Source organism: Diceros bicornis, chromosome 21 (assembly GCF_020826845.1).
Source record: "Diceros bicornis minor isolate mBicDic1 chromosome 21, mDicBic1.mat.cur, whole genome shotgun sequence".
Classification (NCBI taxonomy): Eukaryota; Metazoa; Chordata; class Mammalia; order Perissodactyla; family Rhinocerotidae; genus Diceros; species Diceros bicornis.
In genome coordinates this window covers 31757711-31777312 of record NC_080760.1, presented here as the reverse complement: position 1 = coordinate 31777312, position 19602 = coordinate 31757711, and the positions used below count along the sequence as shown (strand labels likewise).

At 35.3% G+C, this 19602-nt stretch overlaps 1 pseudogene; it reads left to right on the top strand.

The window, feature by feature from the left end:
• The first annotated feature begins 14453 nt into the window (after nt 1–14453).
• Nucleotides 14454–14993, top strand: LOC131419416 (vesicle transport protein SFT2A-like; annotated as a pseudogene).
• The last annotated feature ends 4609 nt before the right edge of the window (nt 14994–19602 follow it).

Genomic DNA, 19602 nt, shown 5'->3' with positions numbered 1-19602 from the left:
CCTCATGCTTCAAAGTATCAGGTTAAAACTACTGGGGCTCAGAGCAAAAGCAACTCTGAATGTGTATTGATATGAAAAGAAATGTAAGAGAAGGTTAGCCATCCTAGAGAAAATTAAGTAGCAAATAAACAGAGTCATGAGCAGTGAAATTTATTCACAAACATATTTCAATGCTCAAGAAGTTCTTTTCTCCTTGTTTTGAAATTTAATCCCATGTCTTATAGACAAATAGAAAAATATTAACACCTCAAAGGCACTTGGAATATTTTCAGCCCATGGCTCTTTTGAATATAAAAACTTCATACTAAGGTATAATATGGAAAAAATATGTTTATCAACTTGATCCTTTTTAATTGATTAATTTTTAAATGTAAAATGTGATTTTGTTTAAAAGTAAATATAGTTAACAAGTAACTCTTAATCAAGCATTGTAGTCTTGGAATTCCTCCAGTATTAAAGTCGAGAGTTGTGTTTTTATGCAGAAGTCCACAAATTTGTTCAAAAAGTACTAAAAAGAAACTAGTAATTGAAAGAGGAAAAGTTTTGCTGAAGATTTTTCTTTTAATCTTTAAAATTGTACTTTATTTGGAGGAACTAAAGTCCTGGGTTTTCCTCTCTGGAGAAAAGAATAAATATTGAGAAAATAAGTAAATTGGGAAAAACAGAATTAAATATTTGATGTCTGTTGAATGATCTTAAATTGATTGCTAGCATTCTCTACCACTCTCAAACATAAATGAAGAACTGCATAGCTTTCCACTGTTTGTACTGTTTCCATTCATATTGAAGTTATTTTATTTTGATTTATTTGCAATGATGCTGAAATTTGGAGAGAATTATTAGTCTTAAATAACTTGGCATTGTGAAAAATGACGTCAGTTTATCCATTCAAAGAAAATTTAGACTTGGAGATTATATCTGGTTTTATTGAAAGGAAACATGCAAATCTTTCAATTCTAATTCGTTTCTATTTTTTCTTTCTTTCTTTCTTTTTCTATTTTGCAGTGGTAGGCAAATAAGTCTTCAATTTGATAACTTTTAAAATGGCAATAAATAAGTTCTAAATCCTAGAGTATGGGGAAATAGATTCTTTCATACTTTAAATGGGAGCATAAATTGATATAACTGGAATTAAATACAGCTTTATTTATCTAATCACAAATGTAAATGCATGTCCTCTGTCTCAGCAATTAAATTTCTAGGAATTTATCTTACAGATATACTTTCACATGCACAGAATAACGTATGTATAAGAATAGCCATTGCAGCACTGAAAAATGTACACCAATGGGGACTGTTCAAATAAATTATTGTAAATCCATCCAGTGGAATGTCATGCAGATATGAAAAAGAATAAGAAAGCTTCATTTGCAATTAAATTGAAAAATCTCCTATTTATATTGTGATAATATTCAAAATATAGAAAATGCGCCATATCATGTTAATATTTATGTGTTAAAAAAGAAATATATGCGCACATACTTATATGTGTATAGGATATCTGTGGAAAAATATCCAAGGAGCTAGTAACAGAGGTTGCTTTTGGGGGAAAGCTGGGTAGGAGTGAAATGGAAAATTACTTTTTATTGTATACAGCTTAATATCATTTGAACTCTGTTCCCTGTGCATTCATTACAAAATCAGAAAAATAAATTAATTCTAAAAAATAAAAAAAACCTATAGTAGCTATTCTTTTTTTTTTTCCTGTTAACTTAGAATATTCTTTTAAAAAATATTTATTTGTGGTTTTTAGGAAGATACTAAAGTAACAGGTTAATATTATCAACAATATAGAGCAATATCTATAAGGTTTTTCTTTGTTCTTTATTATATAGTCCTAATTTAGGCTGCTGTTTCTCATGTGAATAGAAATATCAGAGTTAGCCCATTTATTTTAGTGACCTTGCAAGGGAACCAATGGAGACCACTTCGTGATTATTTCAGTCATGGTGATTGGGTTTTAGTGTGAAGATATTTAAATGTACAGTAGTCCTCCTTTACCTGAGGTTTCACTTTCCACAGTTGCATTTACCTAAGGTCAACTGTGGTCTGAAAATATTAAATGGAAAATTCCAGAAGTAAACAATTCATAAATTTTAAGTTGCACACCATTCTGAGTAGTGTGATGAAATGTCAGGCAATCCCACTCCATCCCACCCAGAACATGAATCATCCCCTTATCCGGTATATCCATGCTGTTGTATACACAACCCGCCCATTAGTCACTTAGCAGCCATCCTGGTTATCAGACCAACTGTCATGGTATCACAGTGCTTGCCTTCAAGTAACCTTTATTTTACTTAATAATGGCCCCAAAGGGCCATTAATCTTTTATATGCCTAATTTATAAATTAAACTTCATCATAAGTATGTATGTATAGGAAAAAACATAGTATATATAGGGTTGGTACTATCCTCAGTTTCAGGCATCCACTGGGGTCTTGGAATGTATCCCCAGTGGACAAGGGGGACTACTTTCTAGGGCAAATGCATCATGAAGTGATCCTGGTACTTTGCATGTGGTCTTTGTGGTGTTTGCATATGGAGAAACGTAGTGTAGTTTCACAACTGGTGAGTAACCATATGGTTTCCTTACATGTACTTCTGTAACTCTGAAACTTTATTTCAAAACAAATCGTCAATATTAACAGAAAACTCTATCTATACAACTAAAGAATTGTAGTCTTCAAATTGTGCTCTATTTTTGAATGAGCTGTTATTAGATAAATGAGGTTTTACTGAATATAGCAATTCCAAGTATTTTTCAAAATATTCAGGAAAGACTATATTTTACAAGACTTGGCAATTGAAATATACGTTAGCGGACTATTTAAAACATATTTCTAGAGGATTGGAAATTCTCTACATACAATTACCACCCTTTAGCTATTGGCATAACTAAAATGAACAGTCGTTTTATTTAGTTTACATTTCTTATCAGAGTGCATTTGGTTCCAGACAGCAATTTCTCAAACAATTGGAGCATAGAAATAGACACCCCTTTTTCATTGTCTACCTTGTTTTCCATAGAATCCTGACAGTTCTACACTTGGCACATAATCAAGAGATATGATTTCCTTTTTGATTCTCTACTGCTTTTCACAGAAGATTAGAGGGAGGGCAGAATAATTCTTACCTACAGTAAGTCTTAATGAGTCCAAGAATTTATGAAATATAGACAAAGTTTCCTCTATCTGTGATTGAGAAATACAATGATACATGTCTGTAAACTTTTAATTAGCACCGGTGTATAAAAGTAAATCTCTTAAATGTATTTAGTATCTTCTTATAGATAATCTTGAGTTAATGGATTTATGCTACATAGTTAATGTTTCTGATTCAATTTTCTTTGTGACCTCTTATTTTAAATACATTCATGAAGACTTTAGGTAGTTAAGGAAGACTTGGACATAATTTGACTCTCTCTTAATATTTGTTCATGTCCCATGCAGTAAATTGTGATATTTCCTTTGTAAAATTAAGTTCTCCTTCCACAGGTTGGGCTCCAGAATGTCACATGTCTTTATATTCAAATTAAAGTATACCTTTATATATCAGTATCGTATGAAAAGTTTTATCCCATGGAGGCCATCACACTTTCTTAAACTTTCCCTGTGGAGGAAGAAAAAAAAAAACAACAAGGAAATTGGAAGAATTCATTTTCTGTTCTAGCTACATATAGTGAAGAATAGATGGTTCCACACTTCCTGCTGCCATTCTGATCAACTGTCTCCGTGACAGGCACACTGTTCTACAGAGATTTGTGGTCTCTGCTGCTAGAAGTGGCAGCAGCTAGTAAGTTTTAAATGACCCATTCTCTCAATAATAATAATACCACCACCAACAGATTAGATGGCCATTTTCTAGGTGCCCTGATGCACATTTATAAGAGGTTAGATGTTTTGCAGTCACAATTCAGCTGTGTACTTATGTGGGTTAATTTTGTCTTCATTTTTTAATAAGGAAACTTAACTTGGTTGTAGAATACTCATTTTCACAGATAGTGTAACATGCTTAATCTATAAACTTCTAGATAACGAAGGCACTTCTGATTTACAAACATAATATTCCTCCTGAGGGGGTCTGACATAAGTCCCATGGTTTGGTCATCCATCTACTGCGATATTCCTTGCTCTATCTGATTTTTAGGGCTCTGTAGATTGACAATCACAGCTACCTTCCCTGGTCCCTTGTGGTCTCTGGTCATGCAGTCAGTCCTGTCTCAACTCCTGGCCAAAGTCCATTCAGTCTAAAGAAGACCCTCTGAGTGTGCTTGTACCTCCCCCTGTCCCTTGGGAGTTGAGTTCTCTCATCCACTCTCCCTTCCATTCTTAGTCCTGATAGACTTTGTAAGGCATGTCCTTAGGCTCATCCACGGAAACACCTCTCTCAGCCAATTCTAATCTCTTTTCAGATGTGTCTTGTGGCACCTCTCTGAATGAGGAATTTTGAGGAGCTGGAAATTTTCCTTGGATGTTTCCTGTGAAGTAAGATATAAATTCTCTCCACTGGATTTTGCCAATCCCTTCTGGGTATTTGTATCCCGTTTTCTTTTCTCCCCCAAGTCAGCAGGTCATGACTCAGAAGTGTGGGATTCCTGCTTTCTTCTCAGGGAGCCAGAGAACATCTAAACCTTAAACTATTGCCTTCGCATATTCTCCAAACCTCTTTTTCCTTGTCTAGAACTGTGTGTGTGTGTGTGTGTGTGTGTGTGTGTTTTTAATATTTCTTTCCAGTGTAGTTGCTTTTTGGTTACCATCCTCACTCTACGCATGTTTCGTAGACTTTATTTAGTTAGCCCTTTAGGCTCTGTCTTCTGTTCTTCCAAGACAAGACTTCTTTTGTAATTCAAAACCACAAACTGAAAACTCCCCCCATAATAAATGCGTGGGGTCTTACATACGAATAACTCTTTGGCTTTTAGACAATTGTGTTTGTTATGAATTTCAAAATCCATTTAGCTTCTCAGTTGAGTTCTTTGTTCTAAGCTATGCTTGAACGCCCTACTCAGGACCCCAAGGCTGATATTCCTACTGTTTTAATAGGGCAGAGAAGGATAAGGGTAATAGGAATGGGAGGAAAAAAGAGAGTTTAAGGTCAAACTGTCATCCTCTACACATTCATGCATCTCATTTATTTGTAGAGTTACACAATAATACACTTGTGAAGGGTGCAGAAATTGTCTAGTTACCACACTCATCTTACAGACAAAGGAGTCGAGTCTAAGACATTATTTTTCCCTAAGATCACAAAGAGGGCAAAAACAGGCTAGAACCTAGGTCCTTCAATTTCTTATAATATGTTACAGTATTCCTCTGCTATTCTTTACTCTGTTATCTATTTCATTTTGGTTTTAGCTGCTGTAAGCCCCCAAGAATAGACTTTTATAAGTTATTTGCATGGAAATTCTGTGTTTGTTGTTGTAGAAGAAAGGCACAGAATGCTGTAGGATGAAATGGAAACACCAGGGTTTCAGATTTATGCACAACATACCTAATATAACTTTCCATGTTTTATCTTTTTTTACTATGGATAGATTCTCTTTCCTGCTAAGCCACCTGAAATCCACATCCATAATATAATTTCTTAGATTTATATATGTGTATATATTTAAAGAAACAGAAGTCTAAACAACTAATAAATCATATTAACTTCAGCATTTCATTGTCATACTGTAGTCACTTGCAGGTTGTATATATATGCACAACAGAGAAATAGGCAGGTGATATATACATATTGTGTAGATCCTTGTAGGAGTTGGATTTTATTCTAAGTGCACTGAGAAGCTACTGGAAATTATAAGCCAGAGAATGAAGTGATCTGATTACCATTTCTTAAAAGGTAAGTCTAACTGCTGAGGAAAGATGAAATGGGGAAATTGTCTTGGTGGGGGAAGGTGAAGAAGAGAGAAGCAGAAAAGAGGCTATTATAGCTGCTCAGGCAAGAGATCCCTCCAGTCTGAACTAGGACAGGGTTCGGAAGGGAGATGAAGAGATATAAGTGGCTTGGGTATTTATTGGAGATAGAGTGGATGAGACTTCCTATGCTCCTTACCTGGGCTCAGACTACAGAGGGATGAGAGCATTGATAACTCACCGTAATTCTCTCATGTGGCTAAACACATTTAATTTAGTTTCTCTACTAATCTAACATGATACCAGGAAGAAATATGGAGCTCAGCGTACAATAAACAGAAAACAGTTAATACCAAATACTCTATAATTTTCTTGGTTTTTCAGTATCACTTCAAAAGGCACAATGTTTAAAAAATTTTCAATTAAATGTTGGCACACTAAAATAAACAGTTAATTTGTTATTATTATTATCATTAATATTAGTATTGTTTTAAAGCCATTGGAATTGGACTTTCCTTTTGTTCCCAGTCCAAGAAGGGTTTATTTTTGTTGATCTTTTTGGCCTAGTGTAAAATCTATCTTTTGAGATTGGCATTACCCGGTGACTAAGTGGTGAATTATGCTGTCTGGAAAGTTATTGTGAATTCCACTGTGGTTTTGGTTCAGTAGGTTTTTATGTATTTTTACAAATTTTGTACATACACCCAGAGGCTTTTTGGCACTGGCTACATTTTAAAATTCAAGAAAATAAATATGAGCCATTTAATGGTCTCCAATTCTAGATTCAACATTTTAAATATATTGAAATATGTATGTGAGGAATTTTCTGAAACTTGGAACAGAGACTAATTTGGCAAAGATTGTTACTAATATTACAAAAAGAGCTTTCTTTGCAGCTCATTTGATTACATATCCTTTAGGTCATGAGAGGTATATTTTGAATCTGAGCTCTGGAACTTAGAGGAAATCTACTTAATATTCTGCATATTTGTTTTGCATTCTAGTGGCTGGATAAGACCAATGCTAATTGATTTAACCTATTCCTGGGAAAACTCTCAAGCCTATAGTCAACTTGAATTATAGTCAACAGTGTAGTGAAATGCAAAAAGGTTTATTTGAGAATGAATAAAATTTATTTTTTGAATACAGCATAGCTATTTCAAGAACATAAAAGATGTATTTGCTAATCTTTTTTCCCTCCCATTTGTCAAATTTAAATAATTCACTTGCAAAATAAAGTCAAATGGCGTATTCTACTGATAATTCAATTTATAGTGAAATAAAACCCTATAAATCTCATATGCATAATTACTCCTCCAAACTGATTGTTAATCACACTAGTAAATTAATATCAACCAAAGGAATCTTATAATTATTAAAGGTACAAAAATTTACTAAACTTTCAGGATTATGTAACATACATCTTGGAAATTGCTTCTGACCTTGAAAATGGAAGCCTCATTCAGGAAATTAGGATACACAGTGACACATGTGTAATGGCAGTATTTTAATAAAGGGGTAATATTTTGTACATAAGCACAATGAGACTATGTTATGACAGAGGCGTATAAAAGTTTCAGAGGCAGCAATAGTTTGAGGCATAAGATTCTTGGTTCTATTGTTACTTTCTGCCTCCTGGTCCCCTCATTTTGGCCACTGTTTTTTCATCTACCAAGGGATGTCAGCAACTCTTGTCTACTGCCACCTCAAAATGTTGTCAGGGATTTCATATTTTGCTTGGTAATCTCTTGAGATCGTTAGATGAAAAGAACCATAAAAATCCAAAATGTTTTTTTAGGTGGGGGTTTCCAAAATTGGTCCCTTTCAGGGCGCCACCCACTTGGATATTGAATACCCTCCCTGTGTAATGTGGAAAAAGCGGTCGGTGAAAATTTGCTCTTCTAGCATCACCAAAGAAACAGACGTCTTTATTGTTTAGAAAGTGAAACACACCCATTGGGGATCACTTCATCATTTTTTTAAGTGAATGAAAACATCACAAGTTGAACTGATGAAATGCAGGATAAGTGCAAACAGACTACACCCTTCCTCTTTCAGTCACAAGGAGCCGTGGTCTGCCAATTCTGCCATCGCACCCTCCCTGTCTAGGAAAGGCCCTAGTTGGCTCACAAACCCTGTACATATCTGAGCTACAACTAATCATGCCACTGTTGAGTCACCCACAGAAAAATCCCACAGACTGCTCGCTTTCCTCTGTGTGGTGTAGGGCAGTGATTTGAAAGAGCATCTTTTCCCTGTCATTTTTTCTCTTTTCGTCTGAGTCATTTTCCCCCTTTTCTTACTCACTTTCATTTCTTCCAGTTTTTAACTATCGTCGCTCTCTTAACCCATCTTTTTTCTAATCTCAAGGGGTATTTTAAAAGGATGCTTGTTCACCAGATGCAACTCTCCTAGGGCTCATTTGGAAAAAATAACAATCTTTTCTGTCCCTCCAGCTGCCAAAAGTCATCATGAGTCATGTTTTTGACTCAATTGACAGAAACACTTAATATAAATAGTTGGCCTTTCCCAGAGCTACTTCTTAGTTGCCATTCCATCATGTTGATTTCAACTGACTGATAAGATGCACCATTTGACCAGAGCAGCTCACCTGGTCACTATGGCCTTTGTATACTTCCTGTCTCTGTTACACCAGGCTAGAGCAATCAGACGGAGTGGGTGATGAGCAAAATAAGCGACCGTCAGTGAACATTCTAACTCTAGAGTATCTTGTTGGAAACATTCTTGCAAAGTTACTCCTCAAAATTGGACTGGCTTCCATATGCTAAATAAGAAATTAGGTAACCTACTTTCTAAATAATATTATTTATAAATAATAATAATTATTATTCCTTAAGATCATTCCTTAATAGTGTTACTATTACAGCTCAGTATTAGTTACTTTGGAACCATGGAGAGAAACTTGTTTCAAATAGGCACAATATTTGGTTTCTTACTGTGTTAAGTTTAGCAGAGCCCAAAGGAACTATTGCTGATATTCACTATTTACTTTGTCAAAGTAAAAGTTTATAAAAGTTGAAAAAGATGACTCTCATATAAATATAGAATAAACATGACAAAGCCTTATTTAACTCATTAATGAGGTTTATTGATCACGGTTCAACCAGGGAAGCAGAATAAGTAAGATATATGGATGTACTTTTTCCTCCCAAACACATATTTGTTTATTTCAAGGAATTGGCTTATTTGTGGGGACTGGTTAAGCAAATCTGAAATTCTGTAGGTCAGAACATCAAGAAGGGAAGTTGAATCACAAGCAGGCTGGTACCCACAGGCATGGGCCAAAGCTTTTTGTGCATAAGCAGTCAGGAAAGAATGATTAGGATCACTCTGGAACCCAAAAGGGCCCAAGGTATGTCCTCAGGGAAGGCTTAAACCCTTTTAAGGCCTTCCTACAGAATAAATCAGGCTCACTCAAAGTAATCTCCTTAATTGAAGGTGCATTGATTAAGTACTTAATTTACATCTGCAAAATCCCTTCCTAGAGCACCTAGGTTAGTGTTTGAATAACTGGGAGGACACAGATTCAGCTACATAATAGCAGCTGCCTCCTTTCTGTCCTCCAACTCTCATGAAGAATATCTCTTGTAGCCCACCTTATCTGGAAACATACTAGAAAGGCAATTCTGGAGAATGCAGTTTATCCCAGCCAAGTGACACACCACAAAGCCATATATGAGTATTTATAGACTCTGTGCTATGGTCTGAGTGTGTTCTCCCAATATTCATACATTGAATCCTAACTCCTAAAGATGATGGCATTAGGACGTGAGACCTTTGAGGGGTGATTAGGTTATGAGGGTGGAGCCCACATGGATGGGATTCGTGTGTCATAAAAGAAGCCAGATAGATTCCCAGCCCCTTCTACCAAGTGAAGACACAGTAAAATAGAAAATTGGTTAATGTTCAATAAGGCAACAAAACTATAACCTTGGAGGCTATCTTTTCTATCAGGCAGAAATAATTTACATCTCTACCAGACACAAATCTGATACCGAACCTCTTAATCCCAAATTCGTGTGCCCGATGCTCAGAAAACCAAACACTGAGACATCAGTGCTGGGAGATGAGAAAGATTTATTCGAATTGGCCAAAAAGAGTAGGTGGGAGCCCGGGTTGCTCAAATCCACCTCTCCCAGAAAAGAAAGCAGGGGGGAGGGGGTTTATAAGCTAAGGGGCTTGGCAGGAGGGGCTGCAGGGAAACAAAGGGGTCACTCCCGATAAGCCTCTGGGCAATCTGACTTCTGGGCCTCAACAGCTGCTAAGGGCTGACTATCCGGTGATCGCAACCTCCCCGAAGAGATTCTCTTTCTTCAGCAAAACAAGCTCACAAATCCTCAAGACCCCTGAGTCACCCCTCAAGTTAAGCAGGTTAAACAGCAAATTGGTTTAATATCTACAGTACTCCTCAGATACCCGGCTTCAAATCCACAAGTTAAGTTGTAACTCCATAGACTCTGAGACCTAATTAATTATAAACAGCATGTCAAACAAAGGCACATAGGCCTAGATAATTAAATAATCTTTGCATGAGCCTCTTAGACTGTTCCCGTATGACTTGGAAAGGACTTGCAGACTTCCTTTTGGTTTACTTCTAAGTTTGGATCATTTTTCTTAACAACTTATTAAATATTTTACCTTCTTTCGTTATTAAAATGATAACCTTTCTTTGCATTTAGATTTCCTGAAATATTATATTCCATGTACTTAATCAGAAATTATTGTTAAAAAATTTTGTAGTGGTGATATCTTTTGGTCTTCTCTGATCTAGCTACATACAGTATCTAGCCCTTCACAGAGTTTCTCTGGGTATATGGGAGATGGCACTCATACTCCTAGGTACATGGGTCCCTTGAATCTACAGGATCCAAGTAATTAGAAAGGAAGAAAGAACAAAAAAGGCAAGATCATTATTTTAACTAAATGCCCTGAAGAAGTGTGATGGAAGTATTAGGAAGGAAGAATAAAAAGAGGAAAGGAGAAAATCACTATTTTTACTTGTGCAAATTTTTTTCTATAAGGAAATAAGATATAGACTTCCATTTGAAAATAACTAATTGATTTAATATAAGTTCAGTAAGAACAAACAAAATGGTGTATCTATCTTGAAAATTCCGTGCTATTAAACCTATATATTGCTGTTTTGAACACAATTGACTTATTTTCTTTTATCCTGAACTGAGGACCATATAGGTCATATTTATAAATCAATTATTCAGCAAATGTTTCTAAGTATACATGTCAAATGCACCTTGAAGTGACAAATTTGGGGAAAAAATGGAAAAATCATCTGTGCACTTTTCTTCGTTGACTTAAAAAAAACAAATACTTTGTAATAGACTTGCTACATTCTTTATTGAGATGTTCAAAGACAATTTTTCAAAAGAGTTTTCACCTTTTATAACAATGAAGACTTCACTGACATGTTGTAAATAATAGGAAATTCATGTCTTAAACGACAAATACTAGTGCTTTGAACAAATTCATATTGATATGTGTCCAAACTACTGTTTCCCTTTAGATGACTTAGCAAGTTACTGTAATACGTGTATAACAAACATCTAACACATTTCTGTCTTTCCACTCTGACTCTTTTCCTAGTCATCATCTAACCAGCTGGCAAAATCATTATTCTAAAATTCAAGGATCTTTGTTTTACTTTCTAGCTTAAAATACTTCCGTGATGCGCATTGTCTACTGGGTCAGTGCCACTTACCTAAGCATGGTAGTCAAGGCTCTTCATGATCCAGGCTTTATTAGCTCTCCATTTTTATTTTTGGCTGTGTACAGTCAGCTTCTATGTGCACTACATCTCCACCAAAAGGAAAAGACTTGTTGTTTCTCAAATCCTCACATGAGACTTGCTGTATCATATTTCCACGTATAATTACCTGCGCAAGAAATGCTCTTCACTCACTGTCATTCTGGAAAACTTCTATTCATTCTTTAAAACTCAGCTTAAGTTCTCTTCCTCCTTGCACTATCCCTGCCTATTCCACCCACGCAGCTAAGCAATACTTTCCTAGGTTCTACGGGTGCTCTCTGGGGATAACTCTATTACAGCCCTTGGTTTATCAGTGATTCAAAAGAGTTTTATGCAAGTTTGTTGCTCCCTGAGTACAGATGCTTTGCTTTCTTTCCTTTGTTCCCAAAATCTAGCTCAGGGTTTAATTAGGTAATAGTTGTCTATTCAAAATAAACACTCATTGAATACCGAATGTAATCAGTTCCTCTGATCCGATGCTGGCTTTGGGGAACTAAAGCAGGTAAGTAGAGAAGCCATTCACCTGAGATCATGAGCATTTTCTTATCTTTATTTACTACTGGGTCTCAAATTTTACCCTGCTTTTGAATCTCCTTATTAAGACATAGATGGCTTGGCCTCCTTCCAGGGTTTCAGATTCAGTAGGTCCAGGCTGGAGTCAGAAAATGTGCATTTCCAGCCAGTGTCCAGTTGTTGCTGTTCCTGCTGCTCTAGGACCACAATTTAAGAACTGCTGCTCTATATCTACACAAAGACTGAGGTGTTGAAAGGAAATATGTGTATTTAATAAATGCTTATCCAACTGATAATGTTTTAGTTGTAAAGAAAACTTAGTACAGAATATGATTTATTCTGTTCCTTTCTAAATCAGGTGAAATGGAAACATATAAATATATTTTATTTCATTTTATTCAATAAAGAAAATCAATATTCTGAGTTTTCCATCACAGTCATATATCCCCCCATTATTTTCCAATATGTTTAAAAGGATGCATTTTTAAAAAACTCTGACAATGCTAGTTTTCCTTTAAAAGAGTGAAACTGAACTTTTTTGGGGCTAAGGAGAAATTATCATAACCATCTACGTTCCCATGAAAGCAATTAACCCACTCCCCAGAAAATTGTACATACATAGTAAATTTGTCATGTTATTTTTGGTCGTCCCTGGACTCTCTTGAATTTCATAGGGGGACCCAAATAAAGAATTCTTATTTTTAAACTTATCATAAGTGGGGAGAAGGGATTGTAGAGGTAAAATGGAAACAATCTTTTAAAAAAATCAACCACTACAAAGCTACTAGAGCTAATGAACAAATTCAGCAAAGTTGCAGGGTACAAGATCAACAAACAAAAATCAGAAGACCTAAATAACTGGAAAGACATTTCATGTTTTTGGGTAGGAATATTTAATATTGTTAAGCGTAAGTAATGCTCAAAGCAATCTTCAGATTCAATGCAATTCCTATCAAAATTTGAACACCTTTTTTTTAGGAAATGGAAAAGTCAATTCTCAAAATCATACGAAACTGCAAGAGGTCCCAGGTAGACAAAACAATTTTGAAAAACAGGAACAAAGATGGACAATTCATTTTCCACTTTCAAAACTTACAATGATTCTGCAGTAGTCAAAACAGTGTGGTACAGGCAGACGGATAGATATACAGACCAATGGAATAGAACTGAGAGAATGGAAATGAAAATACACAGCTGTGGCCAATCAATTTTTGACAAGGGTGCCAAGTCCACTCAATGGGAAAAGAATAGTCTTTTCAACAAATGATGCTGAGACAATTGCATTTCTACGTGCAAAAGAATTTTGCTGGACACCTACCGTATATCATATACAAAAATTAACTAAAAGTAGATCAACAGTGTAAATATAAGTGCTAAAACCTAACACTCTTTGAAGAAAACATAGGAGTAAATCTTCATGACCTTAAGATTGGCAATGGAATTTTAAATATGACACTGAAAGCACAAGCAACAAAAGAAAAAAAAGATAAGTTGAACTTCATCAAAATTTAAACCTTTTGTATTTTCATTATCAAGGAATTGAAAGACAGTCTGAAGAATGGGAGAAAATATTTGCAAATCATATATCTGATAAGTATTTAAAATTCAGCATGTGTAAAGAATTCTTAATGCTCAACAACAAAAGGACAAACAATGAGCAAAAGACTTGAATAGACTCCAAAGATATACAAATGGCCTACAAGAACATGAAAAGATGTTCAGCATCATTAGTCACTAGGGAAATGCAAATCAAAACCACAATAAGATATCACTTCACACCTACTAGAATGGTTATAATAAAAGAAAAAAAATAAAAATAAGTGTTAGTGAGGTTGTGGAGAAACTGGAACCCTGGTACATTGTTGGTAGGAATGTAAAATGATGAGAAGGTAAAACAGAAAAACAGTTTCGCTGTTTCTCAAAAAGCTAAATATAGAGTTGCTATATGACCAAGCCATTCTACTCCTAGGTTTACACCCCTAAAAATTGACAACAGGGATCCAAACAGATATTTTATGCCAATGTTCATTGCAGCACTATACACAGTAGCCAAAAGGTGGAAACACCTCATGTGTCCGTCAACAGATGAATAGAGAAACAAATTGTGGTATGGACATACTATGGAATATTACTAAGCCTTGAAAAGGAATGAAATTCTGATGCATGCTACATCATGGATGAACCTTGAAAATATTGTATTATGTGAAATAAAAAGACAAATATTGTATGATTCCATTTAATGAGATATCTGGAATAGGTAAATCCATAGAGATAGAAAGTAGATTAAAGGTTACCACTGATTTCCTGGTGGGCAGGAAAGGCAGGAGAAGGCGTGGCCACCCGTGCTGCCCAGGCACAATGCCGTGGAGAAGCTGTGGAAGGTCTTGAGTGGCCAGGATGACAAGGAGCAGGGCCTGACCTCAAAGGTCCTGGATGACTTGTCCCTTAGCTTCAACACCAGATTGAAGTGATTTGCCAAATGCTTTCTATGTGGCATTTCTGTTCTATCCTTGGAACTGGATTGCTATGGCTTCTTAGTGGCATAAAACCTTTTGCACTGTTTTATATCCTGGGAACTATTGCTGCATTAGCCAGTACGAGCTTTTTCATGGGCCCCATGAAGCAATTGATGAAAATGTTTGAAACAAGATTATCTTGCAACAATTATTATCCTTTTTTGTTTCATATTTACCATTTGTGCTTCTCTTCGGTGACATAAGAAGGGATTGGCCTTATAGTTCTGCATATAGCAGTTCTTGTGAATGACCTGGTATAGTCTATCATGGATCCCATATGCTAGAGATTAATTAATTAAATGCTATTCTTCTGTCCTAAGTTGAAAATCAGAAACTCATCGAAAAGAGCATTTGAAAGTTGACGCCGTGGTTTTGGTGAAGTATGCTTTTCCTGATATCACTCCAAAAACAAGTGCAGTGACAATTTAAGACCATCTGTATTCTGGTATGAACTACATGCTTGATTAAACTATTAAATGCTTGTAACTTTAAATTCATTATGTGCCATTAATATGCCCTTCCCAAGATAAGGAGATTTTAATCATTGCCAATTGTAAATTATTTTTAGCCATTTTTTCAAGTCTTCAAAACAGCTTTGAGATGTGACTATTTAAGGGTAAACCTGTCCTGCAAGACATATTCAACTTTTTTGGCTCTTTCAAAATGTTTACATTTTTAAAATATCTTAAAAAACTTTAAAGTTTTAACTTAGTAAGCTAAAGGTTGCTTATTATGTGTAATAAAAAGAATACATAAATCTTTACAATTTTTAAATAAAGGCACACTTGAAAATAAAAATGTTTATGACGGGATGATGGAAGGGATGGATGGGGAGTTATTATTTAATGTGACAGTTTCTATTTGAGATGATGAAAAAGGTTTTAAATAAGATAGTGGTGATAGTTGCATAGCATGGTGAGTGCAATTAATGCCACTGAATTGTACATTTAAAAATGGTTACTATTGCAAAAAGAAATCAGTATAAGCAGATATAGAGAAATAAACAAAGGTATATTAAACCCCAAAGGTAAGAAGCACTACAATTACATAGTGTTTAGTATATCTAAGAGTCTTCTAGGTGTTTTTATATGTGTTAACTCACTGAATCCTCACGTCAGTGTTATTTTCCTCATCTCATTGATGAGAAAATCAGGCGCAGAAAGTTTAAATAACTTGTGAGCATCACATAACTAGTATATGGGAGAGCCAAGATTTGAATCCAGGCAATTTGTCTCTAAAACCCATGCTTTAAGCCATTTTTGCATTTTAACCATGCATTACTGCCTCTGCCCATCCTTCAGTTAAATGCTGATTGAGGAGAATGAAGCTAGAACTATGGGAAGTAGGAAGCTAGAAGTCAGTCTATTTTTTGGTCACTCTGGTTTCATAAGACAATAAACTTTACAAATCTAATTCCCAATTAACAAATTTTATATACTTTTGTTGTGCCTGCTGCCTTCCCAAGTGACTTTTGAGTAAGTGGTGGGATATGATGACTCTTCTTATCTGATAGGGTCATTGAATACCTGCTGTGTACATTTTTTTTAGCAATAGATAATTTATTAAAATAGATGATTTTTTAGCTTTATTGAGATATAATTGACAAATGAAATTGTAATATATTTAAAGAGTACAATGTGATGAGTTGATACACGTATACATTGTGAAAGGACTTCCCCCATTGAGTCAATTAACACACCCATCACTCCACACATAAACCCTTCCTCCTTTTTTTTGGTTAGAACATTTAAGTTCTACTCTTTTAGCAAATTTCGATTATACAATACAGTGTTATCAACTATAGTCACCATATTATACCTTAGATCCCCAGACCTTATTCATCTTATAACTGAAAATTTGTACCCTTTTATCACCTCTCCCTATTTATCCCACTCTCCAGTTGCCAGAAACCACTTTTTGACTCTCTGCTTCTGTGAGTTCAACTTTTTTTTTAGATTCCATATAATAAGTGATACCATGAAGTATTTGCCTTTCTCTGTTTGACTTATTTCATCTAGCATAATGCCCTTCAGGTGCATCCATGTGGTTGCAAATGGGAGGATTTTCTTCTTTTTTAAGGCTGAATAATATTCTATTGTATATATGTATCACATTTTCTCAATCTATTCTTTCACTGACAGACACCTAGCTTTTTTCTATATTGTGGCTATTGTGAATAATGCTTCAATGAACATGAGAGTATGAATATCTCTTTGAGATAATGGTTTAGTTACCTTTGGATACATACCCAAGAGTGGGATTGTGGGATCATTTATGGTAGCTCTATTTTTAAATTTTGGGGGAACCTCCATACTATTTTCCATAGTGATTTTACCAATTTACATTCACAAAATAGATGACTTTTGAGGAGACATTGGAAGAACTACAATAAAAATTGTTGAGAAATGTGACATTTTAATAAATGGACTTTTACAACACTAAGAACATCATAACATAAAGCTGATCTATGTTCTTACCAATATTTCTTTTCTTTTCTGCTAATTGTAGCTTCAACAACACATTAGTTTTTATGGAGATGATAACGCATCTATCAATATTTAAGACATCTCTTGAATACCTATTTTATGTACAGGTTAATGCCAGCATCTTCCCACACCAATGATAAATTACAGAGATATCCTGATCATATACTTGCCTGATTATTGCTTTATTTTTTTTTTCAGTATTGTTTACTATCTACCCACTTAGAGAACTTGGGAAATGTTTAAGAAATGAGTTACAATGAAATACAATAAAAATATCTTTGGATTGTGTTATTTTCATAACAGTTTGCAGTAAAATATTTATGATACTTTTTAAAATATAAGTACTCTGTTAAATTTTAATAACCCTATTATGAGATTTAAAATATTTAAGCACAACCCAGAAGAACTGTATATGCTGTAAGCCAATGATGTCAGAAGAACAACTGTGGTCTTTTATTAGCAATTATGATTTGTAGCAATCTTTATTGCCAATTTTCACAACTCTTCTTCCATTTTTTTTTTTTTTTTCCCTTCAATCAAGTCTTGAACTAGAGCTTTTGGCCCCTGGGATCAATCTCCACCAGACAACATAAAGCAAAACTTCCGTCTGGTTCTGTGCTTTCGCTGTTCCTGGCTGGAATTCAATTATATATAAGACACATGACTGCTTTAAATTCAATAGGATTAAAAAAAAAAAAAGCAGAAAAAAGGCTTTCTTCTGAGGAAACACTTGTTGATTACTAATAGGTATTATTTGAGGCTAGAAACATCCGGGATTTAGAACTTCTTTTTATACGTAATCAGGTTATTGAGGGATCTGAATGATAGATATGGGATATAAACAGGATATTAATTAATTTTTCATCAACCATCATCTTCAATTCCATTTTAGGTTTTCTTTCTCTGAGCCTTAAGTGTATCTGAGTAGAAATGGCAGCTTTCTAGCCACTTCTATGCATTGATTAGTCTGAATCAAATAAATTCATTCTCACATTCAATTGAACGATTCTACTTCCCCATTGTTCTCACCTCTCAGGTTGGCTTGACCTGCAGTGTAGATGGTATAATCTGCTTTTTCACTCTTGCTACCTTCTTTCTCTGTATTCCTGGTTCCTACAGGGGTGAAAAAGGCATTAGGGAAAGAGAAATAAACATTTGGAGTCTGTGGTGCTCTTACAAGTGTTCGAATGCTGAATTTCCTTTAGATTGTATTTGTGGGCTTATGAAGCCTGTCTGTTGGGATCCTCACATTGAACAGTTTACTGGTATGGGAAATACACTCTTTCTAATCACTATGTCTCTCCATTTTGCCTTCATCCACGGGTACACCCTGTAGTCTCTCATTATTGAATCTCCTCTCTGTTGAGGATGCTTTCTTGGGCAAGGTACTTTAAAGAAACTTTGAGTTAAGCTAATTTCCATTGGTACATGGGAACTCAGTATGCTAGAGATTGGCTAGTTGTTCACCAACCCATTTCCTTTTCTTTCTGGGCACAAAATTATTCTGCATTTTCCAACTTTCCTTGAATTTGATATGAATAGGTGACTGGGTTCTAGCCAATGAAATGTGAGTATAAGTGCCATTTCCAGGCCTGACCCACTAAAACTTTGAATGGGCAATCCTCTATGTTGTTTTTTTTGGTGAGGAAGATTGGCCCTGAGCTAACACCTGTTGCCAATCTTCCCCTTTTTGCTTGAGGAAGAGTGATCCTGAGCTAAAATCTGTGCCTATCTTCCTTTATTTTGCGTGTGGGATGCTGCCACAGCATGGTTTGATGAGTGGTGTAGGTTCGTGCCCGGGATCTGAACCCGCGAACCTCGGCAGCTGAAGTAGAGTGTGCCGAACTCAACCACTGTGTCACTGGGCCAGCCCCCTCCACGTTCTTTTGACATCTGCCTCCTTGAGGCAGATGAGCACAGAGACCTTGGAATGCACCTTTGAAAAGGATGGAATCACAAGATAAAATAAATCTGGATCCAGTTAAAGAAGAGCTGCTCGCTCCTTTGTAATTTCCATGAGCAAGAAATAAATTCTATCATACTTGAACCATTTTATACTTTGGAGTTTGCCATAGCAGCTAGCAGTACTTGAACTAATTCACTCATGCATTCTAGCTAGGCTGGTCAGATTTGGCAAATAAAAATAAAGGGCATAAACTTAAATTTGAATTTCAGATAAATAGGGAATCATATTTAAAATAAATATGTCCCATGCAATATTTAGGACATGCTTACATTAAAAATGATTTGTTGTCTACCTGAAATTCAAATTTACCTGGGCATCCTGTATTTTATGTCAACCCCAGTTCATACTACACTAAAAAGTGGACATATAAGGCATTCCCAATGTTTCCCTCTCTTGTCTTTCCACTTTCTGTGGCTGCTCCATCTGGAATCTAATTTTCAGAAATGTGTAGAAGAAAATCAGCTTTTAGCTTCTGCATTCA